At 41.8% G+C, this 16,850-nt stretch overlaps 1 pseudogene; it reads right to left on the reverse strand.

Moving 5' to 3' along the window:
- Positions 1-1,088: 1,088 nt before the first annotated feature.
- LOC118642096 lies at positions 1,089-16,281 on the reverse strand (annotated as a pseudogene).
- Positions 16,282-16,850: the final 569 nt, after the last annotated feature.

The following is a 16,850-nucleotide window of genomic DNA, read 5'->3' on the forward strand; positions in this document are numbered from 1 at the left end:
TCTCTCTCATTGATGTTTCTATCTCTCTCTCCCTCTCCCTTTCTCTCTCTCTAAAATCATTAAGGAGCCCTGGCCGGTTTGGCTCAGCGGTTAGAGCATCAGCCTGTGGTCCCGAGAGACCCCGGTTTGGTTCCCGCTAAGGGCACGTACCTGCCACTCGATGTGTTCCTTTCACATCGATGTTTCTCTCTCTTCCTCTCTCTCCCTCCTACTCTATCTGAACAAAAAAAAAAAAATGTCCTTGGGTGAGGATAAAAAATAAAAAATAAAAAATAATAAAATCATTAAGGAAAAAAAATTTTTTAATTAAAAAAGAAACACATAATGATAATATTCTTGTATTATTATTCCTTCTTTATTTATTAGCTGGAATATTTTTTTAACACCATATCTTTTATTGGAGCATAACATACCTACAAAGTAAGCACTTGGCAAATGTCTGCTGAATAACCAAATGATTCCCAGGATGAATTAGTCAGTTCAAAGTCCAAATATGGGGGCTCGGGCTGGAAAGCCACCTGGGTTTTGATCAAGAGCTACGCCTGAAAGTTTCATGTTGGAATAATAATTCCACACATCAGATTTCTATGGCATAGAGGAGTCCCATCTCTAGCTCCTCTCCCACCACAATCACAGCAGTCAGATAAAGTTGAGTTTATTAGGGAAATATCAGAGGCACACACCCCAAGTGATAGAAAGGAAAATCTGAAAATGTCCCTTCAAGCCAAGTAGGGGCCTGGCCTTGACCTCTCCAGAAGGACACAAAAAAACAAAAACAAAGAAAAAACAACTCATGAGTTAGCAACAATGTTCTCTGGCAGCCACCTTGCCATGGCATGAGTATCTCAGCCAGGACTGTCTGCCACCCCCGCCAACAAAGGTAGGGAGGAGACAAAGACTTGATGGAATCAATGCAGAGGCAATGAGAGCTATAGGGAAAGTCTGAGAGAAAAAGAGAGAGGTGGAGAGGACCTTAACAACGAATCCCAGGCTTTTGGCTCTGAGAGCCTCAGATACATTAACAAGTAATTCTACAAAATGTTTCTGAAAAGGTAAAATGTCTAATGTTTTCAAGAGCACTCCTGGACTTCTCCCCACATGCCATATCACACTGCCAGATCAACGTGGCAGCGCCCAAAGGCCACATTTTTGAAGAAAGAAAAACAAGAATAAGCCCTGTTGCTCTTTAAGGAGAGAGGAAGGAGTTGAAGGCTGCTGGGACCTTTCCCACCTAGGCTTATGTTCTGTAAAGCAACTTCCCAGCAGCAGCCTGGCACAATTCTCGGTGAGGGTCTCACCTTTTGTCACCCGTGCTTCAATGTACTCTATTCTCCATTCAAGGGCTGTCAATTTCTCATTTAGTGTTGTGCGTCTTGAAGAACAGGACATATCGAATGAGTTGAGAAAGTCTGCGATTTTCTTGCTGTTGGTGATGACCTCAATGTACTCCCGCTTGCCCAGTCCTAGTGAATTTCCTGCTGCACGGGATCCTCTTGTCCCACTGTGGCTGCCGCCTAAGAAAGAGGTGGAATATTTTCATAGAGAGAAATTTTTCCTCTCCAAACATTTGATTATATAGGAAGGACAGGATAAAAACTTGATTCTTTCCCTTTACTTACCAGTTTTTAAAATAAGATTTGGTTGCCTAAAATACTCCAAAATATTGTCATTATATATTTGTGGATTTTAAAAAGTTTGTCGTGTTTCAATCCATTTTTATCTCTGTTGATGATCAAATATCTTATTTTGTGTGTCCAGAAGCCAGTCTCTTTAAGTTGGATTCTGAGTCCTTTTGACATAACTCTGGTCAACTATAAATAGATCTTTAACTTTATTCAGTGGTTTTATTGTAATAGTTGTTTTATTACTTTGAAATTACTCTTTTAATATGATAGGATACAGCAAGTAATTGTGCTTGTATTGTTAGATTTTCAGTGTAAGAGAAATGAAATACAAATATAAATTCAATTAAGAAAATAAAATACGTCCTGGCCGGTTTGGCTCAGGGGTTGGAGCATCGGCCTGCGGTACAGAGAGACCCGGGTTCAGTTCCCGCTAAGGGCACGTACCTCGGTTGCAGTTTGTCCCCGGCCCCGGTTGGTCTTGCGGGTGGCAGCCACTCGATGTGTCTCTTCACATCGATGTTTCTCTCTCTCTCTCTTCCTCTCTCTCCCTCCCGCTCTAGCTGAACAAAAAATGGAAAAATGTCCTCGGGTGAGGATTAAAAAAAAAAAAAGAAAAGAAAAGAAAATACTAATTGAATTGTCAATATGAATTAATGATTTTTAGTCTAGCTATCTCATCTATCAATCATATATCTACATTTTCTTATGTCTATTAAATGGCTTAGAAACAATGTTACCCCAATAATAATGAGCACTCACAGTGCCTAGATATTCATTTCTAACTTACCATGAATTATTAAGGAATCAACAAATTCCAGGTCTGGACAGAATAGTACATAGTGAACTTGGAATACCTTATGCCAGAAATCAAGGAAGCTTTCTAATGTTAGAGGCATATCAGAAAGGACACAGGAGCCACCTTGGCAGAGATTGTGAAAATTTGAATATTAGAGAAAATCATGAAAGAAAGTAATTGGAGAAAAAAATGATTATTATAGTAAACTATTGGTCAATCACACCAAATCTATAAAAATCCATGTATCTATAATGATACTAAAAAAAATAGTTATTTGTCACCATTTTAAACCAGCTTTTTTTGTAAATTGATAATTAAGTATATATATATATATATATATATATATTTAAATCTTTATTATTGGATGTAAAATGTATTACAGATGTTCCACATTTTTCCCCCATTGACCCCCTCCTCCCCACTCCCACCCCCCTTCCACCTTTTCCCACACTATTGTCTGTGTCCATTGGTTATGCATATAAGTTCTTTGGTTTATTTCTTCCCACCCCCCAACCCCTTTCCCTTTGAGGTTTGTCAGTCTAGCAATGAATTTGTGCTTCTTAATCTCTTCACCTTTTTCACCCATTCCCCCAACCCCCCTCCCAACTGGCAACCAACAAAATGTTCTCTGTATCTATGAGAATGTTTCTGTTCTACCTGTTCATTTTGTTTGTAGATTCCATTGTTGATAGATATGTATTCATTGCCATTTTGTTTGCTCATGTATTTTATCTTTTTCTTCAAAAAGACCCTTCATCATTTTATATAATATCGGTTTGGTGGTGATGAACTCCTTTAACTTTTTCTTGTCTGGGAAAGTTTTTATATAGCCATTGATTCTAAAGGACATCTTTGCAGGATAGAGTAATCTTGGTTGTAGGTTCTTGCTTTTCATCACTCTGAATATTTCTTGCCACTCCCCTCTGGCCCACAAATTTTCTTTTGAGAAATCAGCTGACAGCCTAATGGGAACTTCCTTGTAGGTAACTAGCTGCCTTTCTCTTGCTGCTTTTAAGATTCTCTCTTTGTCTTGAACCTTTTGCATTTTGATGATGATGTGTCTTGGTGTGGGCCTCTTGGGGTTCATCTTGTTTAGGACTCTCTGTGCTTCCTGAACTTGAATGTCTGTTTCCTTCACCAAGTTAGGAAAGTTTTCTGCCATTATTGTTTCAAACAGGTTTTCAATTTCTTGTTGTCTCTCTTCTCCTTCTGGCACCCCCAAGATGCGAATGTTGGCACGCTTTACGTTGTCCCAGAGGCTCCATACACTATCCTCATTTTTTTGGATTCTTTTTTCTTTTTGCTGTTCTGATTGGGCATTTTTTGCTTCCTTATATTCCAAATCAATGGTTTGCTCCTTGGATTTACATACTCTATTATTGAAGCTGTGTAAATTATTCTTTATTTCAGTTAATGCCTCCTTCAATTCTGACTGTGCATCCATCATTTCCGACTGGTCCTTTTTTATGCTCTTGAGGCCCTCCCTAAGTTCACTGAGGTTCTCACTAAGTTCATTGAGCATCCTTATAAGCAGTATTTTGAACTCAGCATCTGTTAGGTTGCTTATCTCCATTTCACTTAGTTCTTTTATTGGGGTTTTGTTCTGTTCTTTCATTTGGGACCTGTTTCTTTGTCTCCTCATTTTGGCTGCCTCCCTGTGTTTGTTTCAGTGTATTACTCAATGAGAGGTATGGGGCTCGCTGAGACCAGATGCTGCTCGTTTGAAAGAATTTAGGAAAAACCTGAAGCAGGATCCAAGACAGGCCAATCCTATGGTTAAGCAAGTGGAAACAGCTTGGGTGGGCTTGAAAGTTGGGTGGGGTGGGGCGGGGCCTCAGGGAGTCACCAGGGCGGGGCTACCAGTGTGAGCCAGGTTGCTGGAGTCCCAGATATGGCGACTGTCTGACACCCCAGGGAAGGGCTCACCAAAGGAACAAAGGCCTCTGACAGCACGTTTGTCCCCGAGGAAGCCCCCTCTCCAGCCCTCGCTCCAGTGCCAAACAGCTCAGTTTTTCCCTGTATGTCTCTCTGGTGCCCCTCGAGCTGCCTCCCCTCTAAGCTTAGAGGGAGTAAGGCCGATAAGTCCATGCGCGGGCCCTTTAAGAGGAGCTGCCTGGGGCTCCAGCCGCCTCAGCCTCTCTGAGTTTCAGTTCCCGCTGGTTTTTCCAGCCAGAAGTTATGGGGACTTCTCTTCCTGGCACTGGAACCCTGAGCAGGGCACCTGGTGTGGGACTGGGACCCCTCAGTCCTCAGGAAGGACCTTCCCAGCAGAGGTATCCTCCTGATTTTTATCTGCCACACTTGGGTGTGGGACCAGCCCGTCGTGCTGCCGCTGCCGCTGCCCCTAGTGCCTCTGCCTCTCCTACCAGTCTGGATGTGGCTGCTGCTTTAATTCCTTAGTTGTAGGACTTCCATTCAGCTTGATTTCAGGCGGTTTTGAATGATGGTTGTTCTGTAGTTTAGTTGTACCTTTGATGTGGTTGTGGGAGGACGCGATACCGCGTTTACCTACGCCACCATCTTGACCGGAAGTCCTAATTAAGTATATTTTAATGTTTTCTTGCCTTTTCAGGAGAAGCTCTTTCTTATTTTTTAAAAACTTATGTTTATTATTGAATGTATTACAGATGTCTCTCCCTTTCTCCCCCACTGCCCATCTTCTCCCCATTTCCACACCCTTCTGCCTTCCCCACATTGTTGTCGGTGTCCATTAGTTTTGCATATATGCATATAAGTTCTTTGGTTTATCTCTTCCCGCCCTCCTCCCCCCTTCCCTTTGAGGTTAGTCAGTCTAACAATTTGTACTTCTTAATCTCTTCACCTTTTTCACCCATCCCTATAACCCTCTCCTGTCTGGCAAATAACAAAAAGTTCTCTGTATCTATAAGTCTGTTTCTATTCTGCTTGTTCATTTTGTTTGTAGATTCAATTGTCGATAGAAATATATTTATTGCCATTTTAGTGTTCTTTTTTTAAAAAAAACTTTCTGCTCTTTATTGATTTTTAGAGAGAGAGAAGGGAGAAAGAGACAAAAACATCAAAGATCCCTGGCCGGTGTTCTCAGTAGTTAGAGCGTCAGCCTGCGGTCTGGAGAGACCCAGGTTCAGTTCCTGCTAAGGACACGTACCTTGGTTGCAGTTTGTCCCTGGCCCTGGTTGGGTTGTGGCAACCACTCGATGTGTCCCTTTCACGTCGATGTTTCTCTCTCTCTCTTTCTCTCTCTCTCTCCCTCCCACTCTATTTGAACAAAATATCGAAAAAATGTCCTCGGGTGAGGATGAAAAAAACAAAAACATCCAAGAGAGAACATCGATTGGCTGCCTCCCCCCACTGGGGATCGGGACTACAAGCTGGGCATGTGCCGTGACTGAGAACTGCACCAGCAACCTCTTGGTGCATGGGTCAACACTCAACCACTGAGCCACACCTGCCAGGCTATTGTTCATGTTTTTGATCTTCTTCTTCAAGATCTTTCAACATTTCACATAATACTGGTTTGGTGGTGATGAACTCCTTTAGCTTTTTCTTGTCTGGGAAATTCTTTACATGTCCATTGCTTCTAAATGATAGCCTTGCAGGATAGAGTAATCTTGATTGTAGGTCCTTACTTTTCATTACTTTGAATATTTTTTGCCATTCCCTTCTGGCCTGCAGTTGTTGTTTTTTTTTTGAGAAATCATCTGACAGTCTTACAGGAGCTCCCTTGTAGGTAACTAACTGCTTTTCTCTTGCTGCTTTTAAGATTCTCTCTTTGCCTTTAACCTTTCGCATTTTGATTATGATGTGTCTTGGTGTGGGCCTCTTAGGGTTGGGACTCTCTGTGCTTCCTGGCCTTGTATGTCTGTTTCCTTCACCAAGTTAGGTAAGTTTTCTGTTATTATTGTTTCAAATAGGTTTTCAATTTCTTGCTCTCTCTCTTCTCTTTCTGGCACCCCTATGATGTGAATGTTGGCATAGTTGAAGTTGTCCCAGAGGCTCCTTACACTATCCTCATTTTTCGTTGTTGTTGCTAATTCTCACCTGAGAATATTTTTTCATTGATCTTCTAGACAGAGTGGAAACAAGGGAGGGAGGGAGAGAGAAAAACATCGATATAATACAGGCACATAGATTGGTTGCCTCCTGCACTACCCCAGCCGGGGCTAGGGATCAAACATGCAACTGAGGTACATGCTCAAACCCACAACCCTTTGGTTTGCAGGCTGATGTTCCAACCCCTGAACCAAACTGCCCAGGGCTACCCTCATTTTTTTGGATTCTGTTTTCTTTGTGCTGTTCTGAATGGGTGTTTTTTGCTTCCTTATATTCCAAATCAATGGTTTGCTTCTTGGCTTTTCCTATTTTCCTATTGATTCCCTGTAAATTGTTCTTTTTTTTTTTTTAATCCTTACCCGAGGACATTTTCCCATTTTTTGTTCAGGTAGAGTAGGAGGGAGAGAGAGGAAGAGAGAGAGAGAGAAACATCAACATGAAAGGGACACATCGAGTGGTTGCTACCTGCACGACCAACCAGGGCCGGGGACAAACTGCTAACCGAGGTACGTGCCCCCAGTAGGAACCAAACCCGAGTCTCTCTGGACCACAGGCTGATGCTCTAACGGCTGAGCCAAACCAGCCAGGGCTGTAAATTGTTCTTTATTTCACTTAGTGCATCCTTCATTTCTAACTGATCCTTTTTTATGCTCTTGAGGTTTTTACTAAGTTCCTTAAGCATCCCCATAACAAGTGTTTTGAATTCTGCATCTGTTAGATTGTTTATCTCCATTTCATTTAGTTCTTTCCCTGGAGTTTTGTTCTGCTCTTTCGTTTGGAACATGGTTTTTTGTCTCCTCATTTTGGCTACCTCCCCGTGTTTGTTTCTATGTATTAGGTAGAGTTGCTATGTCTCCTAGGCTTTGTAGGGTGGCCTTTTGTATGTAAGTGTCCTATAGGGTCCAGCGGCATGGCCTCCCAGATCACCCCAGCTGGCCCTTCAAGGTGCACCCCTCATGAGGACTGTACATCCTTCTGTTGTAATTGAGTATTGATTGCTGTTGGCACATCAGTGGGAGGAATTTACTCAGGCTGATCAGGGATTGGCTGTGCCCACTGACCACTGACCTCAGATTACCTTGGAGGATCAGCTGTGCAGGGGCCCACCACCCAGAGCAAGACTTACTTCAGCAGAGCTCTGGTACCCACTGAGTCTACTCCTTGAGTGTGTCATTTGTGGAGGTAATTGGGTGGTGGTGCTTCAACATGGTCTGAGGTTGTCCACTGGGTGAACTGGCTCTGGAGCAAGGTCAGCCACTGCCTATGTTCTACATGGGGCCACCAGGCATAAGCTACAAAGCGATCTGTAGATAGCTGCTTCTTTTGCTGGGCTTGGAGTGCCCTGGCAAAGCCAAGCTGTGAATCAAGGCTGGCTGCTTCTAGTTTCAGACCTGGGCCACTTAGTGAGAGGTATGGGGCTTGCTGAGGCCAGATGATGCTTGTTTGAGAGAATTTAGAAAAATCTGAAGCAGGCCCTGGCCACTTTGGCTCAGCAATTTAGAGCATTGACCCTCAGTTGCAGGTTCGATTCCGGTCTAGGGCATGTACCTTAGTTGTGGTTCAGTCCCCATGGTTGGGGTCATGAGGGAGGCAGCCAGTTGATGTGTTTCTCTCACATCGATCGCTCTCTCTCTCTCTCTCCTCGCGCCCCCCCCCTCACTCTATCTGAAGATGAATGGAAAAATATCCTCAGGTGAGGATTAAAAAATAAAATAAAATAAGAAAATCTGAAGCAGGAGCAAAGACAGGCCAATCTTATGGTAAAGCTCCAAGAAACAGCTTGGGTGGGACCAAAAGTTGGTTGGGGCAGGGCCCCAGGGAATCACCAAGGTGGGGCAAACAGTGTGATCCAGATTGCTGGAGTCCCAGATATGGCAGCCCTCTGCCTGCCCTGTGGGGGAAGGGCTTACCAAAGGAACAACAGCCTCAGCCTCTGCCTCCAACAGCATGTCTGTCTAGGAGAAAGCTGCCTCTCCAGCTCTTGCCCCGATGCCAAACAACTCAGTTCTTTCTTGTATGTCTTTGGTGCATGGGTCGATGTTCATCCACTGAGCCACGCTATCTGGGCTCCTGCTGGTTTTTACAGCGAGAAGTTTATGCGGACTTCTCTTCTTGGCACTGGAATCCTAAGGTGAGGGACCTGGTGTGGGGCAGGGACCACTCCCTCTTCAGGAAGGACCTTCACATCCTAGGTATTTGTGCCTCTGTCTCTTCTACCAGTCTCGATGTGACTTCTTTAATTTCGTTGTTGTAGGACTTCCATTCAGCTCGATTTTGGATGGTTCTGAATGATGGTTGTTCTGTAGTTTAGTTGTAATTTTGATGTGGTATGGGAGGAAGCGAGTACTGCATTTACCTACCCCGCCATCTTGACTGGAAGAAGAGAGAAACTGGATTTCAAACTAACCTATTAGCTCCAGTTAATGAGAGAAAGCATTTTTTGATATTCTGTTCAGATAGAGTGGGAGGGAGGGAGAGAGAGAGAAACATTGATGTGAAAGGGACACATCAAGTGGTTGCCACCCACACGACCCAACCAGGGCCAGAGACAAACTGCAACCGAGGTACATGCCCTTAGCGGGAACCGAACCTGGGTCTCTCCGGACCACAGGCCAACGCTCTAACCGCTGAGCCAAACTGGCCAGGGCGAAAGCATTTTTTTTTAAATAAAGGAAGTCCAGCCAATACATGTAGAAAGAACAATAGAGTTAGAAAACCACCATTTTGTAACACTTATAAAATTATTAAGAAAGGCAATAATTATTAGTTGTGTTAAAATCATAACAAGAATGATTAATGGGGATTTCTGGAGTTCATAAAATGCCAAAATAATACCACTAGATTTGTTTCTGGTCCCAAGGGGAAAATATAACCACTGTGGAGGGATCAGCCTTAAATCCCTTATCCAGTGGTCATTCTTATCATCACTGGTGATAAACAATCAGATATAATGCATCCCTGATATGCTGCAAACAGAATTTACAACATCATTTATGCAAGTGATTAAATTCAATCGATCCAGGCTTGAATTCTCAATTCTTGTTTAGAGGAAATGCAAGAAACAGAGGACAAACTATATGTCACCACAATGAAGCAATCAGAAATATCCAGAAAGTGGAACATTTGGTAGGACAATGGCCCTGATTTTTCCATAAAGGACTAGCCTAGATTTAAAGAAATTAAGGGAAAAAAAAACCAGGTTCTGGAATGGATCTTGGCTTTGAAAAAAATAATTGTATAGACTTTTGAAGGACAATTGAGGAAATATGATTATGAACTGGATATTAGATTTAAGAAGTTATTATTCATGTTTTTAGTTATGATCGTCTTCTTTGAGTGGTGTTTTTTAAAAAAATAAATAAATAAATTTTGTTTTAAAAAAATTTATATAGAAATATTTGTCAGTAGAATGTTACAATGTCTGTAATTGACTCAAATACTTAAAAATATGACAATAGCCCAGCCGTTGTGGTTCAGTGGATTGAGAATCATCCCATGGACTGAGGTCCCGATTCAATTCCCTTCCAGGGCACATGCCTGGGTTTTAGGCTCAATCCCCAGTAGAGGGCGTGCAGCAGGCAGCTGATCAATGTTTCTTTTTCCACATCGATGTTTCTATCTATCTCTTTATTCCTTTCTCTCTAAAAAATCAATAAAAACATATTTGTTTGTTTTTTTTAAAAAGAATATGAAAATAAAAAATAACATGTATATGCTGATGGCAATGTGATGGAAATGATGCTATTGGGGAAGATGATTTAGGAGGGAGGGAGGAACTTGGTAGAGAGCTGACCTTCAATAGGCAAGAGGGGATGAGATCTAGAGCTGAAGTGGGAGGACCAGTCATAGATAGGAGCACGGAGAATTCATTTTCAAAAACAGGTAGGAAAACAGAATATTAGTACATTGCTGGTAGGAGAGGAAATGTGGTAGTTGGAATTCTGGAATTTCACTTCTGATTGCTTTGTTTTGTTCAATAAAATATCTCAGGTCGGCAGCTGAGTGTGAGGATGAAGAAGGTTTCAGGAAAGGAGAAACTGAAATCGTCAATAAGGAGAGTGGTCAGTGGTCATAGGGCAGTGGCTCTCAAATGCCAGAGTACATCAGAATCACCTAAAGTCCTATTGAAACAGACTAAATTCCTCCCCAGAATTTCTGATTCAGTAGGTCTGGGATGGGGCCTGAGACTCTGCATTTCTTACAAGCTCCCAGATGATGTTAATGCAGCCGGTCTGGGGACCACATTTTGAGAACTACTGTGATTATTGTGCAGCATTAATGTCTCCCAGATGTTTGTAGTCATGCATTTCAAGTGAGAACAGCATGATGAAGCCTTTTTTCCTCCAGCTGTGTTCAGGGGCACAGGTATAGTTGCAAAAGAGGCAGATGGTTGAATGAGCCAGAGATTATCATCAAGATCATCACATACCTGACTCCTTATTATTCTGGACTCAGTTCAAATGAAACTGCCTCAAAAGCACCTCTCTTGACCATATAATCTCTCTTCTTCCTCTTCACCATCTTTCATTTTCACATTCCTTTTTCTCACAGAACCTTTCACTATCTGGAAATGTATGTATATTTATTGTGTTACTCGTGTCTGAGTCTTTCCACTAGAGTTTATACACAACAAAACAGGAATCTTGATATTTTTGTTGTTGTTCACTGCTATGTTCCTAGAACCTAGAACAGTGCCTGAATAGCATAGGTAAATAGGTAAATAGCCCAATAAATATTTGTTGATGAAAAACAAGGCAGGTAGGGAGAGAGGGAGGGAGGGAGGGAGGAAGGGAGGAAGGGAGGGAGGAAAAACATATAACCAGACAAGAAACTAAATCATAATATTAGTTTTGACTATGATAAGAAAAATATTTACATAATTATAAAAACATAAACAGTTCACTGATATGTATATAATAAAATAAATACACTGGAAAGATGGGAAGGAGAGGCTAGCTAGAACAGTAAACATGTACACCACTTCCATACCTGAACATAAAACACCCTATACAATTCTCCATTCTCGCTCTCCCTCCCCCTCCCCCTCCCCTCTCCCTCTTCCTCTCTCCTCACAACTGGGTTGGGTGCAGAGGATCTAATAGTGAATTCTGGGAGGCCCTAGGGGACAGTGGAGACATACGATGAAAGGAACCTGGGTTCCAGAGTCACAACTTTGAGGACAGCAATGTGGAAGCCTGCTTGCAAAACTAGACTTTGGGTGAGTTCAAAATGAACTTTTATTGTGTCAAGCCACTGAAATTCTAGGGCTTTTTTATTATGGCAAAAAAAGAGGAATGTCAAAATGGATTCATTAGGAATTACTGGTACATCAGTCAGGGTCCAACCAAGAGAAAAAAATCACACATTAGTTTGAACAGGAAAAATTAATGTAAATAATTAACAAAAACAGATGAAAGAATTCTAAAGAATACTACAGTGGTGAGGGAAAGGATTTGAATTCTGGAATAATTTTTTAGCTTACTAATTTCCTCTAAAGTGGTATCCATTCTGCTGTTTATTCCATCTACCGAGTGTTTTTAAAGAATATTTCCATTTATAAGTTATCTAATTGGTTCTTTATAACATATAAAGAATTCAAAGTAACATATACATTGATTAAAATAAAATTGACTCCAAGATGGATCTGAGTTTTCACTCTCACCCTGTGGCAACATGGCAGAGGTGAAGTGAAGAAATGCTAGTTGGCACTGTGCTTGCCCGCCCCTGGTGTGGAGCTGAAATTACCTTTTCCCAGTGGCAACAAGGACATGGAGTTTGTACACCATTTTCACTGGGGTGGTGTCAACAGAACTCAAAAGAAAGCTGAGCATACACCCCACCTGGACCTGCATGTTATACCTAAACAATGTTAAATGCTTGCTAAAAAGAACAAAGGTAGCTCTGGCCGGTTTGGCTCAATGGTAGAGCGTCAGCCCGCAGACCAATGAGTCATGGGTTTGATTCTGGCCACAGGCACATACCTCAGTTGTGGTTCGTCCCTGGCCTTGGTCAGGGTCGTGTGGGAGGCAACCAGCCGATGTGTCCCTCTCACATTGTTTCTCGCTCGCTCTCTTTCTCTCCCTCTCTCTCCCTCCCACTCTGTCTGAAGATAAACAGAAAATTATCCTCAGGTGAGGATTAAAAAAAAAGTTTATCATATGTATACACCCACCATAGGATCCAGCCATTCTACTTTAAGTAATCATTTACTAAAGAGAAATGAAAGCATACCCCCATACAAAGACTTGTGTACAAATACTCATCGCAGATTTTATTTGTAATAACTAAAAGTTGGAAACAACCCAAATGTTCATCAACAGATGAATGGATAAACAAAAAATGGTATATCCATATAACGGAATACTACACAGCAATAAATAAGGATCAAACTATTGCCACACTCAGAAATATGGATGAATCTCAAATTAATTATGTCAAGTGAAAGGAGCCACACACACAAAAAGGGTACACATTATATGGCTCTATTTATATAAAGTTATAGCAAATGCAAACTAAGTTTAAAATATTAAAAAGACAGAAAGCAGATGTGTGGTTGCCTGGAGAGGAGGAAGGGTAAAAGCGAGGGATTAGCAAGGGCTACCAGAAAAGTTTTCTCGGTAGTGGATATGTCAACCACCTTTTTTGTGCAGATTGTTTACCAGGTGTACATATATATTATAACTTACTAAACTGTACACTTCAAATATATTTTGTTTATGGTTTATCAATTACACCTCAAACTGTTTAAAATAAAGGAGAACCTCAAATTAGATCTTGTGACTGAGGGTGACAATATGGAGAATTTCTAAACTTGTAAAAAATTTCTAAACTTCTAGGAAGACAGGAATGCATCTGCACTACCTCTCTGAGATTGGAAATAATATGCTTGGGTGGACTTTCCTCAAAAACCTGTTAAGCAAGAGCCACAACTAGCCTGTTGTTGACTTTACAATTGAGTTCACAGAGATTATGACTACTGATTAGGGGGCCCAGTCCAATAGGCATTCAGGCTAGCTCTTCTGTTCTACCTTCCTACTCCTCAGGTAGCTTCCAGACTTGTAATAACTTTGTATTAGGTACTGGCTGCTTGGACATAATTTCATTTAAAATAATTGCTATAGTTGCTAAAAATTTGTTTTTATTTTCTAAATAAAAGGTTATTCACAGTTCTTGCGATAATTTTCTGTTTTCCACTCATCTTGACTATTTAGGAAAATGGTGCATAGGGGAGATTTGGGATTGGATTAATTTAACTTTGGAAGGGCTGAGGAAATGACACACTCAGCAGAAGTCACTAGGGCTTTAGGTACTGAAAGAACCACAGCTGTACCAGCTAATGGTGAGGACACAGCAGTGAGGGAGAGAGTATGAGAGAGAGAGAGAGAGAGAGAGGAGAAGAAGGGAAAAGAGAAGAGGGAGGAGGGGGAGGGAGAGAGGGGAGAGGGAGAAAGAAATTGAGGTGAGTGGGGGACAAAAGTTTGAACTTTATGTCTTTTACAAGTTAATTTTACTTAAGAGATTAAAAGAGGACTTTTATTTAGAAACTAAATGGAGACTTACTTATATTATCAGAAATTGAATTATTTGAAAGTTATGTGATTTGTTTATGATGTCATTTGAACTCATTACATAACTTTTAGTAAACTACAGTGGAAAGGCAGTTTGGTGGTAATAATTACACCCTCCCAGCTCTGATTCCTTTGCTCACTTGTTCTCGAAAAATTCCCAGTGTCCTACCCCAACCTCTTTACTGCAAACATAGGAGTCTTGTCTCTCAAAGTCCTGGCTCTCCTCTTTTTCTCTTAGAAGTTCTACCCTCTTCCCACAGGGCCACTCATAGAGTATGGTGTCACGCAGATACTCCTGCCACTGCCAAAGCATGGAGTCCCCCATCATGTGTATGACGTGACCAGCCAGGCAACACAGGATGCTGTCAACAGTGGAGAAGGAGCAGCTGGAGCAAGACAGAAAGTGCTGTACATCTCTGTGGGAGAAGCCAGAGGGCTTTGTGTCAGGGAGCCCAGGACAGCATGGGGGCCATGGAGATAGGGCTACAGAAAAGGAAAAAACAGAACAGAACTAACATTTATAAATCACAAAATGCCATGTGCTCTATGTGCTTTACATGTATATTATTTCATTTACTCTTTTGCAAAGTTCCATTAACTACTATTCTTTTTTTAAAATCTCATCCGAGCATATTTTTTCATTTATCTTCAGATAGAGTAGGAGAGGGAGGGAGGGAGGGAGGGAAGGGGGGAGAGAGAGAGAGAGAGAGAGAGAGAGAGAGATGCCAGAGAAACACATTAATTGGCTGCCTTCAGCATGACCCTGACCAGGGCAAGGGACTGAACTGCAACAGAGATACATGCCCTTGACTGGAACTGAACCCATGACTCTTTGGTCCTCGGGCCGAGGTTCTAACTGCTGAGCCAAACAGGTCCCTATTCTTATCTCCATTTATAAGTGGGGACACTGAGGCCCTGAACTGTTAAAACATTTACCCATGATCAAGAATAGTGACTGGGCCCTGGCCGGTTTGGCTCAGCGGTTAGAGCGTAGGCCTGCGGTCCAGAGAGACCCGGGTTCGGTTCCCGCTAAGGGCACGTACCTCGGTTGCAGTTTGTCCCCGGCCCTGGTCGGTCGTGCAGGTGGCAGCCACTCGATGTGTTCCTTTCACGTCGATGTTTCTCTCTCTCTCTCTGTTCCTCTCTCTCCCTCCCACTCTATCTGAACAAAAAATGGAAAAATGTCCTCGGGTGAGGATAAAAAACAAACAAAATTAAGAATAGTGACTGGGTCCTGGCCGGTTTGGCTCAGCAGTTGGAGCATCGGCCTGTGGATTAGAGAGTCCCAGGTTCGGTTCCCGCTAGGGTCACATACCAAAAAAAAAAAAAAAAAAGAATAGTGACTTTAGAGATAGCATTTTAACCCAAGAAGTCTGACTCTATAGCACATGTTACTAATCATTATGCAATACTGCCCTGGCAGGAAGACTGGGGCTAAACTCCCAGTCAAGGAATAAAACCCCCCTAAATCTATTCCCCACCCCATCCCCTGCCCCTTTCCCAGCAAAAGTCAGCCCCACTTACCCAGGCTGCTGTTTCCTGGGGCTGGCATTCTGATCTGAATTGGAGAAATGCCCTGAGGGAGCATCTTGTCTGTCACTTTCCTAGAGAAACACCAAGAGTGAGCATTGAGAGGCGTGACCACGTGAAAACTGGAATCCAGAATGGGGATATGATGTTGACTTGTAATTTCCATCTTGCCTAAATCCAAAAGAATTTGAGATAGTTACAATACAATTAGCATATTTATAATGAGGCAATTACAATAAAGAATAAAACAAATGATGGAAGGCAAAGAAAATCTTATCGTGAAACTGGACCTTCTGCAGTCAACCTACCAATTAGTTCTGAGTTTACTAACAGTTCAGGCAATAAAAGAAAAACCAAGCTGGATCATGTAGTTCTCCTTCTCTGATAAATAGGGGTACACAAGCACAAGCATGCCAGGAGAGACAAACTCTTTCTCCCTATCACTAAATTCTGGAAGGAACATGGATCAGAATAATTTTTGTTACAAAAACCTCAGACAGTGGGGATTATAATCCCCCACTCCTTAAGTGTGGGCTGTACATGAAGATGCCCAAAGGGTACAGTGTGAAAGGAGAGGGTGCAGTAAATAAACCTGCCAAACACTGCTCCAGCCAGATGATCAGGTTAAAATCAACACTCATGAATCACATTGATACTATGTACCCTTGATATGATGTGATGAAAATGTTACCTGATCTCTGTGACCTTCTTCCCCAAATCCATAACCCATCTCTAATTATAAGAAAGACACCAGACAAATTTCAATAGAGAGGAATACTACAATATAATTAACCAATACTCCTCAAAACTGTCAGTCATCAAAAATAACGAAAGTAGTGATCCCATTTTTACGAATATATCCTAAGAATCCCAAAACATCAAACAGAAAGAATATGTGCATCCTTGTGTTCATAGCAGCGTTACTTATAATAGCTAATGTCTGGAAACAGTCCGAGTGCCCATCAGGAGATGAGTGGATAAAAAAAGCTGTGGTACATTTTAACAATGGAATACGATACAGCTGTAAAAAAGAAGGCTCTCTTACCCTTTGAGACAGCATAGAGAAACCTGGAGATTATTATGCTAATCAGAATAAACTAGTCAGATAAAGACAAATATCAAATGATCTCACTTATATGTGGAATATAATAAACAAACTGATGAATAAAAACAGAAACAGATGCATGAAAATATGGAACAGAATGACGATTCTCAGAATGAAGGGGGAGGGGAAGGGTAGGAAGAGATTAACCAAAGAACCTATATACTTAGATGCATTGCCCGTGGACACAGACAATA

This window comes from Molossus molossus, unplaced genomic scaffold (genome assembly GCF_014108415.1).
Source record: "Molossus molossus isolate mMolMol1 unplaced genomic scaffold, mMolMol1.p scaffold_m16_p_3, whole genome shotgun sequence".
Taxonomy (NCBI): Eukaryota; Metazoa; Chordata; class Mammalia; order Chiroptera; family Molossidae; genus Molossus; species Molossus molossus.